Here is a 23,893-nt window from a genome sequence, read left to right as displayed (position 1 = left end):
ACAGGACATCAGAAAAGAAAATCGATGAAACCAAAAGCTGATTCTTTGAAAGATGAATAAAATTGATTAGCCTCTAGCCTATTTAAGAAAAAGAGAGGGAATACACAAATTGCTAACATCAGAAATGAAAGTGGGGCCATCACTAATGATCCCACAGACATTAAAAGGACAGAAAAGGAACATTATGAACAACTCTAAGCCCACAAATTTGATAACCTAGATAAAATGGACCAATTCTTTGAAAGATATAGCTCCCAAAATTCACACAAAGAGAAACAGGCAATCTGAACAGACCTATACCTGTTACAGGAAATTGAATCAAGAATTAATAACCTTCTAAAACAGAAAGCACCAACCTCAGATGGGTTGAATGGCAAATTCTACCAAATATTTAAGGGAGAAATTATCAATATATCAATTCTCTACAGTCTCATCCACAAAGTAGAACCAGACGGTATATTTCCTTACTCATTCTATTAGGCCAGCATCATCTTAATATCAAAATCAGACAAAGATATGACAGTAAAGGGAATCTGTAGACCAATATCTCTCATGAACACAGATCAACAGACTATTAGCAAATCAAATCCAACAGTGTGTCAAAACATTTATATACATCATGACCAAGTGGGATTGATTCCCTCTTGGAATGCAAAGTTGATTCAAAATTTTAAGATCAATTATGTAATCCACACATCAACAGGCTAAAGAAGAAAAATCTATTCAACATAGTATTGGAAGCCCTAGCCCAGCAATCAAACAAGAGAAAGAAATAAAAGGTATCCACATCAGAAGGGAAGAGGTAAAACTGTCATTATATGCAGAAGACTTGATACTCTATATAGAGAACCCTAAAGACTCCACGCAAAAACTATTAGAACTGGAACTTCCCTGGTGGCGCAGTGGTTGAGAATCCGCCTGCCAATGCAGGACACACGGGTTCGAGCCCTGGTCCGGGAAAATCCCAAATGCCGTGGAGCAGCTAAGCCCATGTGCCACAACTACTGAGCCTGCGCTCTAGAGCCTGTGAGCCACAACTATGGAAGCCCGCATGCCTAGAGCATGTGCTCTGCAACAAGAGAAGCCACTGCAATGAGGAGCCCGTGCACTGCTACAAAGAGTAGCCCCTGCTCGCCACAACTAGAGAAAACCCGCGTGCAGCAACGAAGACCCAACACAGCCTAATAAATAAATAAATAAAAGTTAAAAAACCCCAAACTATTAGAACTAATAAATGAATTCAGCAAGGTAGCAGCATACAAGATTCAATACAGAAATCTGTTGCATTTCTTTACACTAACAATGAAATAATCAGAAAGTGAAAAAAGAATCCCATTAAAAAATACCTAGGAATAAACCTAACCAAGGAGGTGAAACACTTATATGCTGAGAACTATGAAACACTAATAAAGGAAATTGAGGATGATTCAAAGAAATGGAAAGCTATCCCATGCTGTTGGATTGGAAGAATTAACATTGTTAAAATGGCCATATTACCCAAAGCACTCTACAGATTTCATGAGATCTCTGTCAAACTACCCATGACATTTTTCACAGAACTAGAACAAATAATCCTAAGTTTTACATGGAATCACGGAAGACCCAGAATTGCCAAAGCAATCCTGAGGAAAAAAGAACAAAGCAGGAGGCATAACCCTCCCAGACTTCAGACAATACTACAAAGCTACAGCAATCCAAACAGTGTGATATTGGCACAAGAACAAATAGATCAACGGAACAGAATACAGAGCCCAGAAATAAACCCACACACCTACAGTCAATGAATCTTCAACAAAGGAAGCAAGAATGTCCAATGGAGAAAAGATAGTCTCTTCAGCAAGTGGTGTTGGGAAAGCTGGACAGCCACATGTAAATCAATGCCATTAGGACACACCCTCATACCACATACAAAGATAAAAAAGTGGCTTAAAGAATTAAATATAAGACATGATACCAAAAAACTCCTAGAAGAGAACATAGGTAAAACATTCTGTGACATAAATCGTACCAATGTTTTCTTAGATCAGTCTCCCAAGGCAAAAGAAATAAAAGCAAAAAATAAACAAATGGGACCTAATCAATTTATAGCTTTTGCAGAGCAAAGGAAACCATAAACAAAATGAAAAGACAACCTACAGAATGGGAGAAAACATTTGCAAATAATGCGACTGACAAGGATTAATCTCCAAAATATACAAACAGCTCATACAACTCAATATCAAAAACTAAATAACCCAATCAAAAAATGGGCAGAAGAACTAAATAGGTATTTCTCCAAAGAAGATATACAGATGGGCAACAGACACATGAAAAGGTGCTCAACGTTGCAAATTATTAGAGAAATGCAAATCAAAACTACAATGAAGTATCACCTCACACTGGTCAGAATGGCCATCATTAAGAAGTCTGCAAATAATAGTTGCTGGAGAGGGTGTGGAGAAGAAGAAACCCTCCTGCACTGTTGGTGGGAATGTATTAGTGCAGCCACTATGGAGGTTTCTTAAAAAACTAAAAATAGAGTTACCACATGATCCAGCAATCCCACTCCAGGGCATATATCCAGACAAAACTATAATTCAAAAAGATACATGCACCCCAGTGTTCATAGCAGCACCATTTACAATAGCCAAGACAACCTAGATGTCCACCGACAGATAAATGGCTAAAGAAGTTGTGGCACATATATACAATGGAATACTACTCAACCATAAAAAGAATGAAATAATGCCATTTATAGCAACATGGATGAACTTGGAGATTATCATACTAAGTGAAGTAAGCCAGACAGAGAAAGACAAATATCATATGATATCACTTATATATGGAATCTAAAAAAAGTGACACAAATGAACTAATTTACAAAACAGAAACAGACCATAGACATAGAAAACAAGTTTATGGTTACCAAAGGGGAAAGGGGTCGGGGAGGGATAAATTAGGAGTATGGGATTAACAGATACCCACTACTATATATAAAATAAATAAGCAACAAGGATTTACTGTAGAGCACAGGGGACTATATTCAATATCTTTTAATAACCTATAATGGAAAAGAATCTGAAAAGGAATACATTAGCTGCCTGTCTATCTGTCTATCGGTCTATCTATCTACCTATCTATCTGAATCACTTTGCTGTATACTCAAAACTAACACAATATTGTAAACCAACTATACTTCAATAACAAATCAATTATATAACCCACACATCAACAGGCTAAAGAAGAAAAAAAAATCACACGATCCTATTGATAGATGCAAACAAAACATTTGACAAAATCCAACACCCATTTACGATATAAACTCTCAGTGAACTAGGAATAGAATGGAACTTTTTCAACTTGATAAAGAACATTGACCAAAAACCTACAGTTAATAGCATACTTGGTGGTGAGGAACTAGACATTTTCCAGCTAAGATCAGGAACAGGTAAGGATGACCCCTCTCACCACCTACTCAACATCACACTGGAAGTCTCAGCTAATGTAATGAGACAAAAAAAGGAAATAAGAAGTATACAGATTGGGAAGGAAGAAATAAAACCATTGTTGTTTGCAAATGACATGATTTTCCATGTAGAAAATCCCAAAGAATCAATTAAAAAATTCCTAGAAATAGTAAGTGTCTATAGCAAGGTTGCAGGATACAAGATTAATATTCATAAGTTAACTGCTTTCTTATATACCAGCAATGAGCAATAGGACTTTGAAATTAAAAACACAAAACCATTTATATTGGCAACAAAAAATGAAATAATGCAGCATAAATCTAATAAAATATATACAAGATCTATATGAGGAAAACTACAAAATGCTGATGAAAGAAATCAAACAAGATCTAAATAAATGAAGAGATATTCCATGTATATTGGAAGACTCAATATTGCCATGATATCAGTTCTTCACTACTTGGTCTATAGACTCAATGCAATCCCAATCAAAATCCCATCAGGTTATTTTGCGGATAATGACACACCACCAATTATAAAGTTTATAAGGAGAGGCAGAAACGCCAGAGGACTGGCTGCCTGACTTCAATACTCACTACCAAGCTACAGTTATCAAGACGGCACAGTGTTGGTGAAAGAACAGAGGAACAGATCAATGGAACAGAACAGAGAGCCCAGAAATAGACCCACACAAATATAGTCATTGATCTCTGACAAAGGAGAACGGGAAATTCAATGGAGAAAGAATAGGCTTTTTTTTTTTTTAAACAAATGGTGTTGGGGGACTTCCCTGGCGGTCCAGTGGTTAAGACTCCATGCTTCCAATGCAGGGGGTGCGGGTTCGATCCCTGGTCAGGGAACCAAGATCCTGCATGCCGCATGGCGTGGCCAAACCCCCCCCCCCAAAACAAGAAAACAAATGGTGCTGGAATAACTAGATATTCACATGCAAAAAGAAAAAAAGAATCTGGATACAGACCTTACACCTTTCACAAACATTAACTCAAAATAGATTGTAAATGTTCAATGCAAAACTACAAAACTCCTAGAAGATAAGAGAACATAGGAGATAATCTAGGCGACCTTGGGTTAGACAATGAGTTTTTACCAGAAACATCATCCGTGAACGAAACAGCTGATAGGGTAGACTTACTTACAATTAGAGACTTATTCATAATTCCCCAAACTCGGAAGCATCCAAGATGTCCTTCAGTAGGTTGATGGATAAACAAACCACAGGCCATCCAGACAATGGAATATTATTCAGTGATAAAAAGAAATGAGCTACCAAGCCATGAGAAGACATGCAGGAAACGTAAATGCATATTCTTAAGTGAAAGAAGTCAGTATGAAAAAGATACACCCTGTATGATTACTATTATATGACATTTTGGCAAAGGCAAAACTACGGAGACAGTATCAAGATCAGGGGTCGTTAGGGCTTTAGGTTTGGGAGGAGGGATGACCAGGTAGAGCACAGAGGGTTTTCAGGGCAGTGAAATTACTCTATGATACTGTAATTGTGGATACATGACATTGTGCATTTCACAAACCTACAAAATGTACAACGCCAAGGGTGAGCCCTAATGTAAACCGTGGACTGTAGTTAATAATTATAGTTAATAATCTGTAATAATAATAATGGAACCATACTGGCTCATGTACCACATTAATGCAAGATTTGATAAGAGGGGAAACTGCGGGGGTTGATATATGGGGACTCTGTATTTTCTGCTCAACTTTTCTCTACACTTAAAACTGCTCAAAATAATAAAGTCTATGAATTGAAAACGAACAAAACAGAACCTCCCAAGCGACAACACATGTTTATCTTAGATTGCCTGGCTCAGAAATCTGAACTAGATTCCAGTGGGCGAAAGTCCAGACAACAGCAGGGCTGGGTCCCCCCGGGGCGGGGGCGGGGGGCAGGGAGCTCCTCGGGGAACCGGCTTCTCGCTTTCTCCAGCTCTAAGGCCCCCCTGCGTGGGCTGGGCCTCCTCCGTCTTCACAGCCGCGGTGAGTCCTTCTAACTAGGCTCTCTTCTCCTGTCCCCTGAGGATGCCGGCGGCTGCACTGGGCACAGGGCGTCCTGCACCATGCGCGGCCTGGGGCCCAGGATGGTGCTGGCTGTGCAGAAGCCCCCTTCCTTCCATCAGACCCAGCCTGAGCAGGTGGAGACGCCCCAGGGTGACTCATCGTCCCGCCACAGAACGAAACCACGACTTAGAACACGCATGTCACAGGCAGCGCGAGGTGCAGATGGGTCAGAACCCCGGGGTCTGGATCTCAAGTCCAGTTCAGCCCCTCCCCAGCTCTGCCTGAGTGACCTCCACCATGCCTGGCCAGGAAAGCAGTGGGAAGACCACGGGCCCTGGTGCAAGAATTCATTTTTCAAAGTATTTAGGGATCAGCCAGCACTGTGAAGCATATATGCACAGACATATACTTAACGTGTGTGTGTGCATGTGTACGTACATACATAGCATTAAAACATAATTAATACAGTTGATTTTTTCAGTGGCCGAAGAAGGTGACTAGAATAGAAATATCTCACCTTGGCCAAGCTTGATTCTCAGAACCCTATAGAATTTACATATTAGAACCACAGTGTTTGGAAACTAAGAAAGGTAAAGCTCAAAGATTCACCGTAACTTACTTAAATCCACAGTAAATAGCAAAAGGAGAAATGAAAATTTTTATCTGACTCCACACCCTCCAGAAACACGAAAGCTGCCAGGAGACCTGGGCCCAAACCATCTTGAGGTCATTTCCTAGCTGATCAAGTAACTTGATTCTGAGACTCAATTTCTTTATTGGAAAGCTGGATCCTCACAGTAGCTTTGCCGTGAGCTCCAATGTTATGTAATTGTCCGCTAGCTCTATTCCACATACCTTACGTCCACACCACCCAGACATGTAGTATGTATTTGCTTTTTCCCTTTATAATGTGCATTTAAAAGTCCGTTTTTCGCTTCGACTTGGTCTGCCACAGCCAGAGATTAGACCGTTTGAAGACAAAGCAAACAAAACCCCACAATAGCTAATAGGCTCCGTCCCGGTAAACGAGGATGGAGCAGACAGATCTCATTACGCCCGGAATGCAATTTGGGTGCAGCAGCCAGTCCAGCTGGGGCAGGGCAGCAACAAACTCGATTTTGTGCCTGAGTCCCGTGGACAAGTCACCCAACCGGGGAAGGGAACGCTCAGTGTTCTGGACGGATCTGTGGGCGGCTCCCAGTCAGCACCGTCTGACACACACCAGACTCTGTAATCGAGCGGGGCCATCAGTTTTAATCACTCCTAAATGTTTCTACTGATGTCATTGCAACAAAACAGTCTGCAGATCTGCCTTGAGTGGAATTCAGTTAGGGAGTCGCTGTGACCCCGGGCGTTCCTTCTGGCAATTTCCCAGTTGCGACGCCCACGCCCCCGGACGCTTACTTGGGGCAAAGCCCCCTAATTCCCCACCCATATTCCATCACTACCCGGGGCTGTATTACAACGTGAGGCCTTGTTTTTGAAAAAGAAACACGGATTTGTGGCTCCTGATGCAACGAGTACGTGGGTACCGACTTCTCGCGTTTTCATGGAACCAACAATCCAAGCGTGACAGCAAAGAGGGGCTTGCAAAGGCCACCTCCCGTCCCGACGAGGACAGTCATGTCCAGAGACGGTGCGTCCCTTCTTCTAGCAGGCGCGGCTGCCTCGGGATGGAGGGTCCCCCACCAGGACGTTTACGCAGAGAAGCGCTCCTTACGACTTTGCTAAGAGGAGCGGCTCTTTTCCTTTCCTGGAGGTGGCCCAGGCAGTGCTGTCACTCATGTACACGGTGGGGAGAAACGCAGTGGGGACGGGTGTGGAAGTAGGGGGGAAAGGGGGCGTGTGCACCGGGGGTAGGGGACGGGGTGTGGGCCCCTCTACTGTGGCCTCTGCGCTCACCCTGCAGGTCCTGTCTTTCTCCCATCGCTGCAGGTCTGACTGCTCCAAATAGGCCCCAGGATGCCGCACATGTCCGGCTTCTCCCTGGTCAGGAGGCGGGGGCTTTGGGGGCTGATGTGGTCCTGAGGGTGGAGGCCTCACAAATGGGACCAAAGCCCTGATAAAAGGGACCCCCGAGAGCCCCCAGCCCTTCCCCCATGTGAGGACACAGCACGAAGACGCCGTCTGTGAACCAGGAGAGGCCTCAGCAGACACCAACTCTGCGAGCACCCTGACCTGGGACGTCCAGCTTCCAGAACTGGGAGAAACGAATGTCAGCCGTCTAAGGGGCCCGGCCGACGGTGTCCTGCTGTGGAAGCCCAGAGGACCGAGACTGCCGCCCCCCTTCCTCCACGTGGCTGCCAGAATCCACCCCCAGGCCCCAAGCACGGTTCTTCCAGAGACAAAACCAGACACAACTTTCACGGCTCCGGCACCTTCCGTGCGCAGGAAGCCTATCCAAGCTGCTGGTTGGTCCAGCCTCAAGTGGCCGCCTTGGCCGCCACCCGCTCAGCCCGGCCTCACCCGCGCGGCACTGGGAGGGGGTGAGTGCAGAGGCTGGTGCTGGGGCCCCGCGGGTGCCGTGGGCGTGCGGGCCCGTGGAAACGCTTTCTGGTGGTGCCGGCCCTTACCCTCGCCCTAATGAAGCCAGAAACCTGGACGATGAAGGAAAAGCTTCCCTTCCGTTTGCTGTTTGTTTGTTTACTTGGTTTAAAGAACATCACGTGGGCCCCACAAAATACGTGCAAGGGGCCCTCTGAGGGCTCGCAGGGGCCGCTGTCGCGCGTCTGCCCTGTGCTCAGGGTGAAACACACGCCACCGACCCCTGCAGCACGTGCCCTTCAGCGCGCACATGACGTGCACCCCCCTCCGGGGCCTTGGGGGCTTCCTTCACAGCGCCCCCGGCAATCGCGGCTGCCTCTGCTCAGCACGCCGGGCGCGGCGGCTTCCCCACACCTGCAGCCGCTCCCCCTGGCCCCGGCACGTGCGTGTGCGCGAACGTGATCCTGAGTCTGTGTGCGTGTGTGTGCACAGCCTGCATGTACACGCATACCGTGCATGTATGTGCACGTGGTCGTGTGTGCTTGTCTGTGCAGGCATGTGTGTGCATACACACGTGCATGTATGCACGCGCACACGTGTCTATGCACACGCGTGTGCGTGTACGTATGTATTGTGTGCACGTATGTGCGCACATGAGTGTGTGTGCGTGCACTGCCTGCCATGCTTGTCTCTCTCTGGGGAAGGGACAGAGACCTGGTCTCTCCCTTTCCTCCCTGGTGGCCACCCATGCAAGTCTCTCATGCTGGGACCTTCTTCGTATGAAATGGAAGGATGACACCTGAGCCGGGCAGACTTTCACGCCCAAAGTGGGTTCAGCCACCATCCGTACACAAAATAATCCTCTACGGCTTCTGCCCTAGGTGTCCAGCTAGATGCCCTCGTCCCACCCCGATGTGTCACGGTCCCCACGTGATCCAGACTCTGTGTCATCCGTGCGTGGTCCTCGCCCCTGTCCCTCCTCGGGCCCTCGCCCAGCTCTTCTCCATCACCTGATTCCCAGGCTGCAGCGCCAGTGCCCACATCCGGGATGCTGCACCTTCTCCCACCCCTGTATCATGAGATGGGAGCCACACCAGCCACGCGGTGGCGGTGGGGATGGGGGGAAGGACAAATAAACCAGTCCTACAAGTGAAGTGCTTTAAGCAGAGCCTGGAACTCCAGACCGGCCCGTTCAGTGTAAACCCAGGGGCCACCCAGTTTCCCCAGACCCACACGTCTACCATTTACTCAGACATGAGCGCTCCTGTCCTGAAGCCCTGTTGCATCCTCCTACCCAGCATAAACTGTTTACACTCTTCTCTTGATACAGTTGCAACCACACTAAATTTTATAACATTTCATTTCATCGAGTTTTAAAAATGGAGTTTCAAATGCACTTGCAGATTCTGTGTGAAGAGTAATAGAAAGCAGAAAACAGGGCTTCCCTGGTGGCGCAGTGGTTAAGAATCCGCCTGCCAGTGCAGGGGACACGGGTTCAAGCTCTGGTCCAGGAAGATCCCACATGCCGTGGAGCAACTAAGCCTGTGCGCCACAACTACTGAGCCTGCGCTTTAGAGCCCGTGAGCCACAACTACTGAGCCCGAATGCCACAACAACTGAAGCCCGTGAACCTAGAGCCCATGCTCCGCAACAAGAGAAGCCCGTGCACCACAACGAAGAGTAGCCCCCGCTCGCCACAAGTAGCGAAAGCCCGTGCAGCAACAAAGACCCAACGCAGCCAAATATAAATAAGTAAATTCATATACATGAAAAAAGCAGAAAACACGTACATGAAATTTAAAAATCCCTGGGCTGCTCGGAATTAACCTCACTTTGTAGGATGTACGTGGCCTTCTGGGAAGATTGGTGTAAGCAAAAAAATGAGGGTTGAATTTAAAATCGGGCAGGGAGAGGACATCTTGTACTGGACAGAGAATCTTATTTCTGACTAATTATGGACACTTGCGTCCCCTCCGATTCCACTTCCTCCCCGCTCTAATTCGGCACCAGCCCCACGTCTCCCGCTGCCTGCTCAGCAATGCCCACAGGATGCCTGCGTAGCCCTTCTCTGCAGGGAGAGAAACGTGCTTGGTGAAAGCAAATCTAACCCCGTGCATGGCCTAAAAGAACCAAAGAATTTGAGAGAATATGTAGAGTTATTTGCATCTTTTGGTTCAACATCTAAACAGCATTTTGTACACAGCGGGGTTTCAATAAACACTTGACTGGGATGCTGGCTGGCTGGACCTCTGAGCTCTGCAGAGTTAGACGCTGTGCTGTTTATCACGATGCGAGCATGGGAGGGTACTGGGAGACGCGGGCCCTGACCTCTCGGCATGGGTTCTGTAACTTCCCCTGGTTCTACGATTATTTACTAAAGAGTGTGCCTTCTAGTTTTGAGGACTGGAGTGTAACTAGGAGCTTTTGCTGAGGAAGGCGGTAGCTCCCAGGCCTTGCTGCAGATGAGGTTGGGAAGTCTTGCCACCATTTTTGGGTTCAGGAACTCTGTCTCGTCAGTCTCCAGCCTGTATCTGTGTCTTGGAGGTGGGTGTACACTGGGTTACGAGAGGCTGGTGCGTACACAGATGGCTGGTGTTGGTGACAGCTAATGTCCCTGTGACAATACAATGCCTTTCTTCCTCTCTCCCTCCTCCTATTGCTGTTGGGCTGGGGGACACAGGGATTGCAGCTTTGTAATAACTCTGCACAGGCTGGGGCCTGGGGCCATGTGGACGCTCCTGTCCCCTCCTCTACGCCGCCCCTGAGATGCCAATGTGCACAGTTAGAACAGCACAGCTGCATGCTCACCTCCCAGGCCAGAGCCAGGGTCACTGGGAAGCCAGATTAGAAACTTGGATGTCGGCCCTTCTTTAGAAAATGTTAGTAACATACACACCATTTGTCTAATGAGTCTTCAGACGAATGAGTAAAAGATACTAGAGCTTCCTGGTCTCCCCTTCACGGCCATGGCAGTGAGCTAGTGGGCATGGGTATTTGCAATCAGCTGGTGTGCAGAATTTTCAGCAAGGAGATTGCTTGACAAAACCGATCGCTATGTCGTTTGTTTTTAATTATTAATAACTTTGAATGTGGGTGCTTTGTTGTTTGGTTTGCTGTGAGTTTTGGCTTCACTTAAGAGTATGTGGTGAGGCACGTGGGGGAACCCGAGGGTTTGGGGCTGTAATTTTCTAAAACTAGACGCTAAAGTATCAATGCATTAAGGCTCAAGGAAGAATTCCCATACACCCATGGATACAGCAAATTCCCTTTAACCTCCATCCCTAACCTCTGGTAAGTTAATGACAATTTGCAGGAATAGTGATGTTCTGTTTAGGAAACTGTGTGAAATAAACAACTTTGATTATATTGTCAGGGTAAGTATAATACAATTCCTGGGTTATTTTTAGTCTATAGGGCGTTGTTACAGTTAAAATTTGTGTGTATTGGGTCATATTCCTGTCCTATAATGTAACTAAGTGCCTGCTTTCTGCGACTTGCATATGGAGTTCCACTGCAGTCTCTCCACCCAGGGCTCTCCCGCTGCAGCGTGGGAGCTGCGGGGTGCGGGTGAGTGGGCCCCCAGCCTTCACCCTGCCGCCTGGGTGACACAGAGCAGGGGCAAGGGGCACCGATGCAAGGAGCCTTCTGCAACATTGTTAGTTACAAGTTTAACGTTAGTTACAGCGAGCATTTATTTGAATCAAATCTGTGATGTGGGAGAGCTAAACCTGACACAAAATATGTACGCTCTTTATTCCATTTTGATAAGATGAAGCATAATGTTGTTCTTTTAAATTACTAAACAGACTTTGGGGTTCAAGTTTGTCCATGTGGCACATTGTCACAGGCTATACAGCCGTCATCCCAAGGAAGACCCTCACCTGTGAAAACACTTTTCAGCTCCATTTTGTGGTGAAAATGGGGATGCTTGTGTATAACAAAGGTTTTCTGCTGAATTAAGTCATGGTCTGGGGAGCAGTTTCTGGTCGAGAAGCTGGAGCACATACAGACACGCATCCTGAATCCAACCGGTGAAGCAGATAAACACATGCGCTCACATACACCTGTTGTTCTAGGTTTATTCCGGGTGCAACCCATTATGAGCCACATAACAATTCAATTCCAGGTGCCAAATACAACAAACTAGATACACTGGACCGGACACAGGATATTTTGGTTTCTTGGGGAAGGAAGACGTTCCCACCCTGGTTTAGCTCAGAGCCGGAGTGGCTGCTGACTCATCAGGGACCCGGTTCAATCGCTGACCTCTGTGGGCTTCAGGCCCCACACAGGTGCACTGAGGATGCTGTGGGGTTCAACTCACTGGGCTGGGTGCCCAGCGGGAGTAGGGAGCGCCGCAGGGGTCCTCGGAGACACCCAAGTCCCCTTCCTGCTCCTCTCCCACTTGGTTCCCTGCATTGCCAAGGGCCATCTCACTCTTGATGCCAACCATAAACATGGAATATTGGTAAAATTTCTCAAAAGCCCAGGGCATCTGCTACCTTTCATTTTTCACAAACTACAGAGTTCCTCTAGAAGCCCAGCACTGGGTCAGATAATTCTGCTCCCTTCCCTGCCAGCTGACCGTTCATTTCCTATATCCCGGATGCCAGACTTCACAGGCTCGAACACCCGAAAAGATCAGCACGCCGCCCCGTTTCTACCTAATGCTGCATCCACTCGACAAGACAAGCGCATCTCCGGATGGCTTCTGACTCACGTTTGAACGCACGTGTGCCTGTGAGTCTCCTGCAGTTGGAGCGGCGAACCCTTACAGGCACACGAATCTTCAGAATCAAAGCGCAGTCTTAGAATCCGTGTTTTCAGCTTTTGCAACCTGCATACAAATTTAGTAGCCATGGACATCGTGTTCCAGACTAACACTGAGGAAACCAGACGTCCGGGAGCTGGCGCCCATCTTCCCGGATACGATCTCCGCCTACGCATCGCTCACTCTTTCAGGCTTGGATTAGTGAGGGCGGGCGGGTGACAGCACAGTGGTCATGACGATCACAAGGTGACAGTGAAGATGATGAAAGCTAACGTGCACCAAATGCTAATAAGGCTTGCTAAGGTCTTATACTTTCGAGTTTAATCCTCCTAATAATCCCGGGAGGTAGGAAAGTCCCCTTAAGGCTTCCCCTTTATTTGTAATAAACAGGGAATCAAAGGCACAGTAAAATTAGGTGGAGGTGAGGTTCCCAGGTGCTGGATCAGGTGGACGCGAGGGCTTCGGGGCTGCCTCGGTGCTACTGTCCAAGCCAGACGGCGGGATCCCTCTCATCTCCCGCCCGGTTCTACAGGGCGCAACTCTGCCAGCAGCTTCCCGCCCACGCCCGTCGTGCCCCACACACGAGATGCCTTGTGCATTGGCACCTAGTCCCCCCCCACACACATCCGAGGTTTCCTTCAGCGACACTTGCCCTACTATGTGTGATGTGCTTTGATATTTTCTACTCTATACATTCCATACTTTCCTGTTCTTTTTTTATTTAAAAAATTGCTGGTAGCGACCCAGTAATTTGAATTCACGACCCACTGAATGGGTTGCAGCCCACGGTTTTACAATCAGTGTCATGGAAATAGAAACAGGAGAGACAGGAAACGAAATGAAAATTACATGCTGACTCAGCAAACGGCCCACTCAACGGACGGTCTCTTCTCTGAGTAGATGGCTCATCCGTCACCCTCCTCCCTTCCTGTCGGGATCTGCCTCCACCCAAGACCATGTCACCCAGCGCAAAGGCCATCGCTTACTTGTCATAGAAGCTGATGGCTTGAGGCGCCATTGCAGCAGAAGTGTCATTTCAGGAGGAATGGCTTTGAAAGGCGAAATGAAGACTTCCCGTGTTACTCAAATTTGCATGGGTGTGCGTGTGTATACAAAGACAAATGCATGTGTGGAAATACTTGCTTCCTTTAAGATAGACGGATTTCTGCAGGAATGGACCAGAGAGTGGGTGTGTTGCAGACGTAAGAGCATCTGGGCAGAATCAGGAGGTGGGGCTGAGGGGATGCCCCCTGAGTCTGGCTGGGTCTCCGGCAGAAAGAAGCACATGGAAGCTAGGGTCTCCTTATGCTCGGCCACTAGACAAGCCCAGCATCCTCACCGGGTCCCTGGCACCTTTTCTGACCTCACATCACTGCACCCTTGTGACATCTACACACTGTCCGCTAGACCCAAGTCCAACCTCCACTGAGTCATCAAGCTCTGAGCCCAATGTGATTCTATTTTGCCATAATCCCATATTGAAATGCTGATTTTATCAACAGGTACAAAAAACATAAAAAGATGCTCAAGACAATTAATCACCAGGAAAATGCAAATTAAAACCGCAATGAGATATCATCCCACACCTGTCAGAACGGCCGTCATCAAAAAGACTAGAAGTAAGTGTTGGTGAGGGTGTGGAGAAAAGGGAACCCTTGTGCACTGCTGGTGGGAATGTAAATTGGTGCAGCCGCTATGGAGAACAGTATGGAGGTTCCTTAAAAAACTAAAAATAGAGCTACCATATGATCCAGCAATTCTACTCCTGGGTATGTATCCAAAGGAAATGAAAACACTAATTTGAAAAGACACATGCACCCCAGTGTTCACTGCGGCACTATTTACAATAGCCAGGACATGGAAGCAACATAAGTGTCCATCGACAGAAGAATGGATAAAGAAGGTGTAGTATGTATGTATGTGTATATACACACACACACACACACACACACACACACACACACACACACACTGGAATATTACTCAGCCATAAAAAAGAATGAAATCTTGCCATCTGTGACAACATGAATGGACCTAAAGGATATTGTGCTAAGTAAAAATAAGTCAGACAGAGAAAAACTGTTACTAAATGATCTCACATATGTGGAATCTAAAAAATAAATGAACAAATATAACAAAACAGAAACAGAGTTATAGATACAGAGAACTAACAGGTGGTTGTCAGAGGGGAGGGGAGAGGGGAGGAGAGAAATAGATGCGGGAGATTAAAAGGGACAGACTGCCAGTTACAAGATAAATGAGTCATGGGGGTGACACCTACAGTGTGGCGAACACGGTCAATAATAATGTCGTATCTTTGCGTGGTGAGAGGGGGTCAAAAAGTACAAACTCCCAGTTACAAGATGACTAAGAACTAGGGATATGATGCACAACATGATAAACAGAAGCAACACTGCTGTGTGTTATACAGGAACGTTGTTGACAGTAAATCCTAAAAGTTCTCATCACAAGGAAAACTACTTTTTCTATTTCTTCTCTTTTGTATCTATATGGGATGATGCATGTTCACTAAACTTACTGGGGTCATCACTTCACGATGTATGTAGGTCACATCATTATGCTGTACACCTCAACTTACAGAGTGGTGTGTGTTAATTATATCTCAATTAACTGGAAGGAAATAAACTTGATGTACAATTTGCAAAAAAAAAGGCTTATTTTACTCAGAATGAATTCATCTAGCTACTTTTTGATTAGTATTGCTACTTTGTGGTTTTAAAAAAAATGATTTCAAAGCCAAAATGTAATCTTGGGAGTTGTCTCTCTTTGTTTTCTGCATTATTTTTTACTGAAATCCCCCAATTTTCGTGCTGTTCAGGGGAGGGTCTGGAAGCACAGGTCTCTGTGAGGGTTGCTCTGTCCAAGGGCACGTGTGGCCGTGTTTGCCTGGGGTTTGGGGGACGCTCAGAGCAGCCTCCTGGATGGAAAGCAGCCTCCAGGTTTGCAGGACTGGGGCTGAGAAACCCCGGTCCGGAGCTGACTGAATGGGATACAGCTGGTGGGCTTCACCGTGAGAGTCCCTCTCCCACCCTCTCCTGAGCTTCTCCTCCCTCCGAGGCCCGTCTGTCCCCTCCCTGTGGGCCTGGTGATTCTGCTGGTTGGACCACTGATGCATCCCCGGTAGCCCTGGGTCAGGCTCACAGCCCCGCACATTCCATATGAGCCTGTTTCTCTCCATCTGCAGAAGCCGGAGGGCGGGACAGTGTCTAACTCCTGATCATGAAGTATTTACACACCGGGCACCTTGTCTGGTCCCACCGCTCCAGACCCGCGGTCACCCTGTGACCTTTCAGAAGCCCTGGCGGGAGAGGCCTTGGTACAGCCACCCATCACCCCACACCTTCCAGGAGGAGCCCTGCCCAGGCCAGCATCTGGGTCCATCACTAGAGCACTTTTTTTTTTTTTTGCAGTACACGGGCCTCTCACTGTTGTGGCCTCTCCCGTTGCGGAGCACAGGCTCCGGACACGCAGGCTCAGCGGCCATGGCTCACGGGCCCAGCCGCTCCGCGGCATGTGGGATCTTCCCGGACCGGGGCATGAACCCACGTCCCCTGCATCGGCAGGTGGACTCTCAACCACTGCGCCACCAGGGAAGCCCATTGAGCATGGTTTTTCAGAATGCATCCTTACGGTCCCGAGTTCACACGCTGCCCTGATGGACGCGCTGAATAGAGTTCAGGGGCGACCCCATGCCCACGCGGCCCTCCCTGCCCGCCCCCAGCCCCCTGGAAAGGTGCGGGTCCTGACGCATGGCCCCCTCGGTGCTCAGGTGTTTGGCAGCAGGAATGGCCTTACAGCTCCTCTGTGTCTGGAAACCTGCTCATCCCTGGGACCCCAACTGAAGCCGCCCTGCTCACCAGGCTCTCTAGGTCCCTAGTCTGCAGCAATTTGATTTTGGTCACAGTATAGAGAGTACTGTCAGTGCCTCTCTAACTGCACTGAATTCCTTTTCTCTTATACACACAGCGGTGATGCACTTGGCTTCTTCTAACTCCTCAGCGTGTGGAGGCTGCTGGGTCAGGGAGCTAGTTGGTCATGCACGTGGGCACATCCTTCAGGGCAGAAAATGCTCAGTAATTGTTGTTTGAGTGAAATCTGCTATAGACTGAATGTCTGTGTTCCCCCAAAATTCATGTGTTGACTCCCAACCGCCAAAGTAATGGTGTCAGGGGGCCCTTTGGGAGGTGACAGGTCATGAGGGTGGGGCCCCCAGGATGGGATTAGTGTCCTTCTAGCAGAGACCCCACAGGGCCCCCAGCCCTTCCTCCCCGTGAGGACACAGGGAGAAGACGCCGCCTGTAAGCCAGGAAGAGGGTCCTCAGCAGACGCTGAATCTGCCAGCACCCTGATCTCGGACCTCCAGCCTCCAGAACTGGGAGAAGTAAATGCTGTTTATAAGCCCCCAGTCTGTGGCATTTTTTGTCTTTCACCGTAGCCCAAATGTAGTAAGACAAAGCCACACATGCACTGATGGAGGTGTGAATGCATCAAATAAAGATTTACTGTGTGAGGAGGGGAACCAACACGGGAGAAGGTACCGTAATTCATTCGGCAGCAGCCAGGCTTGGAAACCGTGCAAGGTAAACACTGATATTTAGCATAAAAGCTAGGCAGTGCACTCCAGAAATCTAGATGAAAAATCCCAATCTCCTAAATTCTATAGACACGTGTTAGTAGCTTTAAAACTGATTTTGATTTGTTTGTACAAAGTTTTAACATTAAATTGTCAAATAAAATACATCTTTTGGACCGTCCCCTTGATTAGCTGGCATGTGACCTTCCCTCCTCTGCAGCACGTGACGGGGACTCGACGTCACACGCTGGGAGGAGTGTTCCCTGAGGGGTGTCGGGATCCCCAAGGGGCAGGTGGGTAGGAGGGGTCTGCACGTCCTGAGGGGTCTCCGCTGTGGAGGAGGGAGGATGGAGGGACACAGTAAATAGATACATTGTTACTGTCCAGAGAGAACCTTGGCAAGGCACCATGTCCACTATGTCTAGAAACTTTTAGAAATTTCCCTGAAGGAAATAAGTGTGGACGCCCCTCGAGTTACAGAGTTACACATCTATATGTACATGTAGGGGTGTTAATAAAAGGACACAAAAATAAATGTCTAAAAGGGGAGTTCTTTTAAAATGAGTTACGTATTATAATTACTTTGAGACATTCATGCAGTTAGATGGTGTGCAGATGTCAAACGCCATCTAACATCCTTTATATAAAAATATTTTCACAACATGTGCCTGTCCTGAAGAAGGCTTTAAGTATTGGCAGGTATTATTTTATATTCAGGTATTTTTAAAATTACATAGTGTGCCCGTTTTCTCCATGCTGTCTCATATAATATCTGCCTACTATTCTTTAATTGATCATTTCATTTTGTCTGCCTTTTTTCGTTTCAGTTTGCAATTGACTTGCCAGTGCAAAATTTGGTTCAACAGAACAGTCCTCATAAATGCTTATAAATTACCAACTCTTTACAACTGACTTAAATTTAACATTCGCGGGAATGAAGAAAACCCATTATTAACGATCACATCTCCTATAAATGAGCCAATGTCACAAAAATTACTGGTAGGGCAGTTTAATTTCAGTGTGTCTGAGGGCCTTCTCTCAAAATGTTTCTCCTAGAAAAAGTGGGTTTTCTCTTCCATTGTAGTCATTTTGAATGTGCTGTATTAATCCACTTTTATCACTGACTTTAATTTCATAGAAACCTTCTTTATCTTCCTCTGTTCCATGGCCATTTTCCTCATCATAAAATTACTTTTCATACATTACACCCTATGAGCTTCAGAGAATGTCTGTGCCCTAAAATGGAATTGTTAATGGCAAGGGCATGGGGTGTGGTACTCACTTCTAAAAAGATGACTTTACTCATTTGTCTTGTCTGTCACTAAAGAAGATTTTAGGGTTTTCAGTAAATGTCACCCACCTTTCCTTGGAGTTTTTAGATACTGAGGCCAATTGGAAAAAAAAAAAAATAAGATTGGTATTTTGAACGGGACCAGAGGCAAAGGCTCCTGCCTTGTTTTGTGCCTTTAGCCTCTACCGGCTGCAAAACGTCCCTCAGTGCTCTGTAAATGACAGTGACTCATTTCACTGCAAGAGCATTAACATCACTATAAAGCATTTTAAATTTTAACGTGGGACGGTAGAATCAGAGACTCGGAGGAGATGTTAAAAACCTGTCCAGTTTCACCCTCTCGATTCAGAGATAAGGAAACTGGAAAACCCAGTTTGGAAAATAAAACGTCTAAAGTTATGGTGCTTGCTCCCAACTAGTTATTGTAATAACACTGGGGACATAACTGATTCCTTCTCTCCTTCTCTCCGCCCTTCCTCCCCCACCCTCCTTCCTTCCTTCCTTTTCTTTTTTTTAAAGCTTCCTATAAATTATCCTTTCACACACTTTACATCAGCATCCCTGACCCGAGGTGCGAGTTAGAATCACGTAGGGAACTTTTCTAGACAATAAGCCCACCAGGGACCAGTATTTAAATGCCCCCCAGGTGACAGGGACCCACGACAGGCAGGTTGACCCTCATGTTTCAGCGAAGGGGCTGCTCCAGACCCCTGGATCCCAGTGCGAATGCGCCTGGCGGGGGCGCCTCGGGGCTAAGTCCACTGGCTGGTCCACTGGCTACTTGGCTTGCCCGACAGCTGACGTAGGGTTTCCCTTCCCATCAGAACCCACTGCCGCCCACTCACCACCACAAGTGGGAAACTGGGCAACATTTCGAGAACTCTTTTGTAGCCAACGTCACCAAATCCTTCTGTCCGTTTCTTCCCAAGTCCTTTAAAATCTGACTGTTCTCATTATAACCACCAACCATCACCTCATGTCCACACTGTAGGAACGGCACTAAGTACTTTCTGTGCCTAAACATTATGGTGGCTTCTAAAAAAACTTTAAAATAAAATTACCATAGGACAAAGCATTTGCACCTCTAGGTGTCCCCCCAAGAATTAAGTCCAGGCCCTCGGTGCCCTCGGGCTGAGACAGCACCCCGAGTGCCACGTGCTGTCCAGAGGTGGACGGCAGCCTCTGAGTCAGCCTCAGGTTCCTGCTGCCACGGAGACAGAAATGTGGCCTCAGGATGCATAGGTCTTATGTTTTGGCAGGTCCCCCTCCCTCTAAAAGCCTGTCACAGAAAAGAACTGGTGCCGCAGACACAACTGTGATGCTGGAAAATCTTAGAGCCAGTACACATGCAGGTGAGCTATTGTCAAAGCCTCACGAGACAGAAGTCAGATGAGTCATCCATTCATGCGAAGCGTCGCAGAGTGAAACAAAAAATAACGCGTGCTTATCGCAATGGGATAGCCAGTGTTCCTTCTAAATAAAGAGGAAAAATAATTTTATTGGCCTATTTCCAAGTAGAGAAAGGCCTGGTTAGACTGGCAAGTTAGAAATAAAGTTCTAACTCAATCATAGTGGATAGTACACTGTCATTCTTTTAGGACTATACCTGGTTTCGTAATTTTACGTTGGAAAGCAACCTTTCTCTGGTTCTAATTTCCTTTAAAAGAAAGCGAAGCTTTACACTGAAGGACTCCTGCGATTTGCAATATTATTCTCTGAGCCAGTCAAACGAGCAACAGAGTCACTGGCTAACGATCAGATATCAATTAAGAAAAACTCGAATTTAAATAGAAATCAAGCTTATGATCCACAAGACAGCCTCTGCGCGGTCACAGCAGATGGCCGTCAGGAGCCGAGAAGGCAGCCGCAAGCCTTTGAGGCTGGCGAGTAACCGTGTTAGGTGCAGGGCCAGGAACCCAGAGCCACGGAGAGGGTGTCTCTTCTCAGTTACATTCCATGTGGATCTCATTCAGCCTTCTGAGGCTGAATTCATCCAGCACTCCCCATTTCTAAAGGAGCATCTGCCCCGTTTCATGTATGCCCGACTCCTGTCAAACGGTGATGGCCAACTCCAGCTCCAGCTTCACTGTGTCTGTGGCAGCAGACAGATAAAATTTCCACGTGATTTCTACGAGCGCCGGGGAAAAGAGAACGTGATAGTAACCCAGAGCTCCCTTGGAAGCAAGCGTATAGTTGCACTCGGCACCCAAGCCACGTGGAGCTGGGCCTGCCTGGAGAAACCAGCTGTTGTATGTCAAGTAACCAGAGTTACCTGAGAAAAATGCAAACACAAAAGCTTTTCCCTCCCTTAGATTGACTTAGGGTTTCGTGACGAAGGAGGGAAGGAGAGATGCGTCATTCTCCATGTGCGGACAGGTCTCAATTATGTTAATGCAGTTTTGCTGATTAATAATATTAATTATGTAAATAACCACCTTAATGATTAATCTGGGATGATCTGGAGCCAACTGTGTTCTCATCTAGATCTTCCATAATGTTTACAAACCACTATTTAAAAAAAATTTCACTGCATCTTACTTAGTTCTCATTAGGACCCCCTAAAGTCGAATGTATACTTAAAACATTTTGCGGGGAGGGTCACCGGTGACGGTCACCGGTGACGGACGTGCACGTCGCCCCCGCCCGGAACGCCCGTCTCTCTGTGCCGCACTGGTGTGTACTCTACCTAGATCCTCCTTGGCCGGCCCCGGAAAGCTGATGCCCGGCTGGACCAGGTCCCCGCCCTCTTCCTCTGCAAAGAGAGAAACAAAGTCACTTTTCAGTATGTTGTTGGTGTGGCCCGCATAAGCACAACGCATCCCCTACACGCCCCCGCGACGCTCAGGCACGAGCCACGCTTTCCGGCTTACGCCACTGCTCGGGGCTGGCGTTTGGGGCCGAAGCCCAGGAACCACCACCTCTTCTGACAACAGTCCTGCGGTCGCAGGTGCACGTTTGCCCCACGGAGGCGCCGCCTTAGGTCGCCGTGCAAGGGATTCACGGCTGCTCCTTGGTTTCCTGCAGACTTTGTAGACTTTGTCTGCATGTGAACTGGATTCTGTAAACTCGGCCGCACGATTGTTTCCCGGCTGGTGAGTCCCCTGTGAGCCCTACACGGTCCTGAGCACGACTCCTCTGACGTCTGGAAAGTCTTGTACTACCTGAGGCCTCATCTGGCAAAATTGGAAGCCTGCAGTTACTGTTGTCATCTTAATACTCGTTAACCTTAGGTCAATTTTGTCCACATCTCATTTCCTTCTGTTGTGACAACAGGTCACCGGCATTGATTTTCGATTGCTGGGTCTGTGATTAGTGCAGAAGCAGACACGGCATTCTTAGAGGGACACGTCGTGCAGCTGTATAAGGTCTCGGGGGTCATCTCGCTCTGGCCCTCCCTACCCAGATGAGGCAACAAAGCCAAAGGGACAAAAGGCCTGGGCTCTGTGTCCAGCCGGCCCTGGGGAGCTGGACACAGACACAGCAGCGGCCTTCCGTCCTGGGCTCCGCTCGGCGAACCAGGCGCCTTGGTCTGCCGGCCGCTCTGGGCCCCATGAGTGCTGCCTGGCAGTTTAGATCTGCTGATGCTCAGGGACTGTCTGCCCCGCGATGTGCGGAGAGCGGGGGGGGGGGGGCGGGGGGCAGACAGCAGGTCTCCATACAGAGACAGGGGGTTTCAGATAAGCTTCATATATGTGCCATCATTTGGGTGTGTGGTCCGTAAATATCATTCTAAATACAATTACATAGTCAGACGTGCGTTCACGCAGGCTTCCAACATTCGCGAATAAGCTTTGGGCAAATATTCTAGTAGGACATCCATTCTAGCAATCCTAAATACAGTTACCATGTTATAGTCGCGGGGGGCTTCGTTTTAGGACATTGTGATCAGCCCACTGACATTTTCACCATCTTCAAGTCAGCAAATAGGCACCTTCCACTTTCAGCAAGTTTACAGGACGTTAAAGAGAGAAAGTAGGGTTATTTGTAGTGAGGTGGATGGACCTAGAGTCTGTCATACAGAGTGAAGTAAGTCAGAAAGAGAAAAACAAATACCGTATGCTAACACATATATATGGAATCTAAAAAAATAAAATAAAAATGGTTCTGAAGAACCTAGGGGCAGGACAGGAATAAAGATGCAGATGTAGAGAATGGACTTGAGGACACGGGGACGGGGAAGGGGAAGCTGGGACAAGTGAGAGAGCGGCATGGACATATATACACTACCAAATGTAAAATAGATAGCTAGTGGGAAGCAGCCGCATAGCACAGGGAGATCAGCTCGGTGCTTTGTGACCACCTAGAGGGGTGGGATAGGGAGGGTGGGAGGGAGGGAGATGCAAGAGGGAGGGGGTGTGGGGATATATGTATTCGTATAGCTGATTCACTTTGTTATACAGCAGAAACTAACACACCATTGTAAAGCAATTCTACTCCAATAAAGATGGTAAAAAAAAAAGAAAGAAAGGTAGGGGGTTTGGCCATGAAAGATGCTGTGGAGCTGTGGAATTTACCGTGTCTCAGGTAAATTGTGGTGGAATTTCATCTTACGGGGTCTCCCAGGCACTGCTTTTAAGATATATACAATATACATGAATATACATGTATATATGTCTAATAAATGTCTGTCTGAATTGGGGTAAGTATTTTAGAGAGAGCTTATTCGAATGCATTCACATAATTCAGCTGCGCCCCGTTTTTCATGGCTAAGAGTACTTCTTGCACGTTTGAAGTCTTGTTTTACTGCTAATAAGCCATCGATGACAAAGCTGGCTGGTCAGGTGACCACAGGGTAATATGAAACTCAAGATGCCGTGTTTCATTTGTTTAGAAGCATAATGCAATAGGATGCACAGTGCTAATTAAATACGGTTGCCACGGAGACTATGTTCACGTGGTCAGCGTTATTAACTTGAAGCCCGTCTGCGTTAGGTGGGGTAGAAGAGAATTAGGAGAATAAACCGAAACAGTGAACCTTCGATTTCGATCCCATTTGTTCTCTTTGAACACACACACACAGAAACAAAGGGACGAGCTTTACCACTATGAATCTGAACGAGCAGCTGACATCACACAGTGGAACCGCGAGCACGCGCTGAACTGACAAAGACGCCCAGCGGATGCAGACGAACAGACAGAGCCCAGCGCAGCGCAATCAACCGGCAGCTTCACAAAAGGGCGAGTCTCATTATCCCGAGAACGAGACTCCAAGGACGCCGCCTGAGGCGGTGCGGAGGCCAGCCCTGGATCGTGAGGGTGGACGCCACCAG

At 47.3% G+C, this 23,893-nt stretch overlaps 1 protein-coding gene across 1 annotated transcript in view; it reads right to left on the bottom strand.

Moving 5' to 3' along the window:
- The window catches only part of DLGAP2 (DLG associated protein 2), a 146,293-nt gene extending 124,926 nt beyond the window's left edge, over positions 1-21,367 (bottom strand). Inside the window, exon 1 of the mRNA XM_060136277.1 lies at positions 21,310-21,367. The gene's annotated coding sequence lies outside the window, so the exon portion shown is untranslated. The remainder of the gene's footprint in view (positions 1-21,309) is intronic.
- Between the last annotated feature and the right edge of the window lie 2,526 nt (positions 21,368-23,893).

Source organism: Lagenorhynchus albirostris, chromosome 21, assembly GCF_949774975.1.
Source record: "Lagenorhynchus albirostris chromosome 21, mLagAlb1.1, whole genome shotgun sequence".
In the NCBI taxonomy this organism is placed as follows: Eukaryota; Metazoa; Chordata; class Mammalia; order Artiodactyla; family Delphinidae; genus Lagenorhynchus; species Lagenorhynchus albirostris.
The sequence above is the reverse complement of the archived record's forward strand: the minus strand, read 5'-3'. Positions and strand labels throughout refer to the sequence as shown.